At 41.8% G+C, this 6404-nt stretch overlaps 1 long non-coding RNA gene across 1 annotated transcript in view; it reads left to right on the top strand.

The window, feature by feature from the left end:
- Positions 1-1469: 1469 nt before the first annotated feature.
- The window catches only part of LOC124860511, an 89180-nt gene continuing 84245 nt past the window's right edge, over positions 1470-6404 (top strand). Inside the window, exon 1 of the long non-coding RNA XR_007036375.1 lies at positions 1470-1670. This is a non-coding gene — a long non-coding RNA (uncharacterized LOC124860511). The remainder of the gene's footprint in view (positions 1671-6404) is intronic.

Raw genomic sequence — 6404 nt, 5'->3', positions numbered from 1 at the left:
TTTCAATTTAACATCGATGTTCTATGGATCCAGCATCCATCACTCTGTGTTGGATCTGTCGATAAAAACGCAATGATGTGAAGGGGAACCGAAGTAAAAACATGTTATTGATCAAGCATAAAGTTTCAGATCTCAGTCACCGTGCCACCTCTCATTTCTGAACCTCCTTCTCTCATCTGTCCTTGTGATGTTCCTCAGCTCTCTGCACTTTCACTGATCCGTTCATTCATCCTGTCTCCTGTGATCAGCCCTCTGACTCATTAATGGCTTTGATACTAAGACGGAGCCACATGCAGCTCTGTCTCCTATACGGTTTCAGAGAGCTAATCAGACCGTTTTTATTTCTGCCAGCTAAGCTGTAGGTCTCACCATCAAACCTGTCAGCTGCACAGTGGTGGATCTTGAATGGACGGTTCTTCCCTGAGTGACCCCCTTCACTGCCGCACCACACACAAACCCACTTCTCCATTCTGTGATAGATAGATAGATAGATAGATAGATAGATAGATAGATAGATAGATAGATAGATAGATAGATAGATAGATAGATAGATAGATAGATAGATAGATAGATAGATAGATAGATAGATAGATAGATAGATAGATAGATAGATAGATAGATAGATAGATAGATAGATAGATAGATAGATAGATAGATAGATAGATAGATAGATAGATAGATAGATAGGAAGGTTCTGGGTTCAACTCCTGGCCAGGGGCTTTCAGCATGGAGTTTGCTTGTTTGGGTTCTCTCTGGGTTCTCTGGCTTCCTCCCACAATCCAAAAACACGACTGCTAGGTCAATTGGTCTCTCAATTGCCCTTAGGAGTGTGGCTAGTAGTTAGCTAAATGTGCTCCTGAATGGCAACAGTAATAGTGGCATTGAAGGCGTGGGCCAAACACACAGCACACAAAGAAAACTGTGAGTTAGATCATAAACAGAAGAAGAAAACTAACAATGAGGAAATTAGCTATTGTCCCCATTTAGATAATGTATCTCTCAAGAAAATGACTGAATGATTGATCTCTCAAGAACCCAAAGGACAGAAAAACTGCATTGCCACAGACTACGAACCCACCCAGAGGCAGAGAGCCTTGTCTGCCACATCAAATCGACCACTGCTGCTGCATTCTGATCACATTCTCCTTCTCTTCTCTGTCTGGTCTCTGTGAAATTTTAGCCCAGTGCATGATCCCCACCACCCCCTCAATGCTTGCTCTCATTCTGTCCTCTGATGATGACCGAAATAGACACCTTTTAGCTTTAAAAAAAAATCTTTGCAAATCCCATCCTGACATCCCACGCATTTTCAACCACTGTCTACTCTCTTGCACTCATCTATTCGCGTCCACGTCGTTTTGGAGAAGGACTCGTGCATTCCCGCATGCACTGCGTCTGCGCGCTCTGGCCTGCGCATTAAGAAGTGTGTATAAGTGAATGCGTGTGTGTGTGTGTGTGTGTGTGGAGGGGTGGGTTCAGTGCAAAGAATGAAGATGACCTTTTACGAGGAAGTGATTTAAATCGTGCTCTGTCGTCAGCACAGATACTGCTGTGTGAATGTGGATGAGCAATTGTTGCGGAAAGGACGTCACGCGTTTTTTTTGTTTTTTTTTTTCCGCTCATGCGTAAAAAGCGAGCGGACAAACTGCACAGGAACAAGTCGCCAACAGGTACGCACAGGTCACATATGGTGTGAAAAAGCTCGGGTCAGATGTCGCCTCTCTGAACCCGTAAGACCCGAGGAGCTCGAAATGAGCAGATGTTTTCTGGCCAGATTCTAATAATAACGCGGATGTTGCTGTCTGGCTGTCTTAAACTGTTTGTGTTCCTCTGTCGTGTTTATCTGCTAGACTGGCTGCACTCTTTATATGGGTAGGAAGCTACAAGAGCGAATGGAAAGAAGTACGATGAGACAGAGGGATGGTGAAAAAGAAAAAAGAGATAGTTAGGGGGTAAAAGAGAAAAAGGATAGGAAGTGCGCAGGGGATAAGGGCTGGGTGCAGATGGGGATCTATTCTCTGTGCAGGAGACAAGATGGAAATGAGTCGGCGTCTGTGACGTCAATCAGCGCGCACACACACACATGCATTTCTCCTCTCCCAGCACCATGCTAATACACACAGCATCAGTGGATTAAATCAAAGCCATAAACATTTACATGATCACACACCTGAGTTTCATCCCTGACCCAGCTCATTATGTCTCACTCCCATTTCCATCATTCACACACACAACAACAATTCTTTCCTCCCTTTCCTCTGGTTATAAATAGCACACAGGTGAGTATTTTCAACCTTCTGTCAGGACTTGGCTAAAAAGAGTGCCTTTGTTTATTTAAAGATGCAGTGACTAAGACTGAGTTCACAGCTGAAAAAAAAAATATTTAGTTAGTTGTTGATGTAATAAACTGACACAAAGGAGTGTATAAGTGTGAAGTAAAATAAAAGTTTTTACAAATAAAGATAAAGAAAAACTTTATCCAGCCCATTTTATTTTTATTCCTCTGAATTAAGTCCTATACAACTAATTGTCTTTAGAAATTATAATAAGAAAACAATCTAGCCGTGTGTAATTTATTCACAGTAGAAATCCAGCTGTTCACTCAAGATCTCCAAGGTTTGTTAGAGAATTTAGTATCAAAGAACAAACAACATCATGAAGACCAAGGGACACAACAGACAGGTCAGGGAGAAAGTTGTGAAGAGGTTTAAAACAAGGTTACATTATAAAACAATATCCCAAGCTAGGGACATTTCACACAGCTCTGTTTAGTCCATCATTTAAGAATGGAAAGGGAATGAGACAACTGAACATACAAGACATCGCCTAAACTGACAGTCCAGGCATGGCATTAATCTGAGAAGCAGCCAAGAGGACCACGGTAACTTTGAAGAACATGAATGTTGAAAGTAAGCTGAAAGACGTTCTGCTTGTAGTTTGCTACAACCCATGAAGGACAGTGCAAACATGTGGAAGAAGGTGTTCTTGTCAGATAGGACCAGAATTAAACATTATGATGTACGTGACAACTCTATGTGTGGCAGAAAACGAACACTGCTCATCTCCCTGAACATAGTGCTGGAAGATTTATGTTGCGGGAAAGCAGGGCGATAATCCTAAGCCTACAGCCAGAGCTACAATACAATAATTCATGTTTTACAATGACCTATTCAAATTCCAGACCTAAATCCAATTGAGAATTTTTGCCCAGACTTTAAATTTGATGCTTACAGATGCTTCCCATCCAAAATGACCAGGCTTGATACATTTTTCCAGGAGGAACATGCAAAAATGTTGTAATTCAGCATTGACTGCAGCAAATGTTGGCTCTTCAAAGTATAGACTATTATTTTTGCCCTAGTATACCATTAAAATATGTTGAGCTTTATGGTTGTTATTTGACAAAATGTAGAGGAGTTCAGGGGTATGAATAATTTGCAAGGTACAGAGTCTTCAGATGGATTCTGCTTCTTAATACAGCAACTTTCATGTTATTTTAAAGCCAAAAAATCTGTGAGATAGGAGAGTCTGTGTTTCACCCACAGAGTGTTACTGGTTGGGTATTGCTTTGTGAAGCAAAACTGTTAAACATAACCATAGTCCAGCCAGCTGCATGTCCAGCTGTGGTACCTGTGACCGGAAGCTTCCTCACTCACTGTTGTAAATCTTCCGCTCCTGTCCGCCTGATTGATCAGCTGTTGCATAAGTATGACTCTCTGTCACATGGCCAACATTGTAATCTATTATGCGGCATTTGCTTTGCATAATTAACAAAGTCAGGTCTCAGTGACCCAGAAGCCCCAAAATAGATTCGACACCACAGAGAAGCGAACGGCCAGGAGGCACAGAAATTATTCGCATCGATGCACAGCTTCCGATTACTGTAAGGTGGATTAAAAATATGGTGGCACACTCTGAGTTTGTCAAAAAAGTACAAATTACTTCATGTAGTTTGATTGACAGCTCTGATACCTCAAGGCTTTGTCATCCAGGCCCCACGTAAGGCGTGCATATACTTGGCGAGTTTGGTTTTAACAAATCATCCATCCATGTCACAAAGTCGTGACGACAGTCTGCTATCTAGAGAAATCAAAGACTATTTTTGACACACTCCTCATCGCCTTCCCCATTTTTGCTTTTTAAAGTTGAATTGACTGGTTAAAGCAGGATCACACCCATTTCAATGTGCGGAGGCGATGCGTGTGTGAGTGTTTCTAATGAGGGGGAACTTAGTGGGTATGGCATCAGCAGACGCTGCCTTGCCAATCGTTCCATTTCTGTGAGTACAAAAAAAAAAGACATTCTTGGCTGTTTTTCATCAAGGGTTTTATCCTCATGTATCCTCAGCTGGAAGAGGACTGAGTCATAGCAGGCGAAGAAGCAAGTGGGTGGGAGACGCACTGTGGGTATGTGTGAGGAGTAGGGTGGAGGATGTGGGTGGGGAGGAGAGGAGGGAGTGTTGTAGTTAATGAAAACAAAGTTATGAATGGTGGATACTATGCTGCCAATTCATGGCCCTGCAGAGGAAAATAAAATCTGCTCAATTGATCTTAAATATAATTTCTATTACTGATTACTCCTGTACGGCAGGAAGCAATTTATTAAAAACTGTTATTTTAATTTTACTATCTGGTTCCATATTCATCAAGCTAACATGGAGCTGGTAAACAACTGGAGGTTATGAAGAAATTCATTTTCAGGGATATAATTAGGGGAGCAGGCGAGATGAATTGGCCAGCAGACATAATTATCTGAACTCACACTTCAAACAGAGTAACATGTTTCATCTTACCCAATTAAGACCTGATGTGACACCGGATTGTACCAGCATGCATTTGCATAGGGCGCCTCGGGTTTGAAACGCTCAAGAAGTGTGGCATGCACCTTTACATTGCTCAGATCTCATGGATTGGCTGTGTGAGACATAAAATGAGGGACAGGTACATGTCTGTCTTTTTTGTCTTTGTGAGTTTGAAAATGTTTGTTGAGCATGGACGGGTGAGTAGGCCATTAGGGAAATTGATGTGCATGCAGCTGGGTGTGTGTGTGTGTGTGTGTGTGTGTGTGTGTGTTACTGCTCTGACATCACGGCTGCCGTCACTGCAGCCACCTCTCAGTGACTCCCCTGTGACTGAAGACCTGACAACCTCCCACGCTCTCCCCTGGCTTTATCTCTCCCCTGCCCCTCACTGTCCATGCTGCGCTGTTCCCATCTCCTCCTCGCCTCTAAATTTCTCATCTACCCATCCATCTTCATATTTACTGCCTATGTGCTGTGATTTCATTCGGCTCCTTTTTTTCTCCTCAGTATATGCTTGTTTTCATCTTACTCCCCTGTATTCAGTGTGTGGGTCTTCCCTGTCTTCTGTCACGCTCTCTGCGTCCACAGTGCTGCCTGTTTGGGTCTCTATGGAAACCTCTAGTGGACAGGAGTGCCTTGGAGGTCTGTGAGACAATGATGCAGACCCCACTAGATTACAGGCTCTCTTTCTCTTGCAGATAGGAGGCATTAGTGCAAGCAACAAAATAAAGACAAAAATATAAATTACTTTTTAATGCTGGTAAAGATGCATTGAAAACCTTAAAATAAATAAGTTTTATAGCACCATCATAATCTAACTGAAAATTGTAGAAATAGCCAAATATATTTAGTCTGTGGAGAAAAATTATATTGTTAAGAAAGTGCCCTCTTAAGCAAATATAATGGGACTATTTTTAAAGCATATGTTACTTTTTTATTAATCTGACTTTCTACAAACGTCTTATTGGAAATGACTTCCTGAGGCTTATTTCTTTTAGCAACTCTTCAAAATGGGAAAGACAAGAAAGCCTGTTCAAATAAGGTCGATGTGTGTTTCATATGAGTGAAGAAATGGATACCAGAAACCAGCCTAAACTGCCATTATCTAGTCAGAGCATTAAACAGAAAGGTAAAATCCAGGTGTGTTTGGCCAAAAGAAAAAAGACGACTATCTGATAAAGCACCTCATGTCCACTGTTAGGAAGGTGGAGGATCTGTGATGCTGTGGGCGTCCCTTTTTCCCAAAGGCACTATGCACCTTATGTGAGAGCACGGCATTGTGTGCTTTTTGAAATACCAGGGGATTTTGATTAAAAATCTAGTAGGATATACCATTTAGCTGAAAATAGATAGTCACAAGTCTTTTAACCAAAATAACCCAAAACATCTGGTGAAAACAACATAGAAATGATTTGCCACACACAAACTAAACCTTGTTTTAATTGCCAATTCAGGACCCAAACCTAAATCCTACAGACCTGTGGTGTGAGCTGGAGAGAAAAGAACGTAAGACAAGGGCTGTAACTCTGGATGATCTGGAGAGATTGTGCAAAGATAATAGGCTGAGGATTCCTCAAAGTGCTGTGCTACTGGCAGAAAGGGG

The sequence above is a fragment of the Girardinichthys multiradiatus genome, chromosome 23, assembly GCF_021462225.1.
Source record: "Girardinichthys multiradiatus isolate DD_20200921_A chromosome 23, DD_fGirMul_XY1, whole genome shotgun sequence".
Lineage (NCBI taxonomy): Eukaryota > Metazoa > Chordata > Actinopteri > Cyprinodontiformes > Goodeidae > Girardinichthys > Girardinichthys multiradiatus.
Note: the sequence above shows the minus strand (reverse complement) of the source record. Positions and strands in the feature narration are given on the sequence as shown.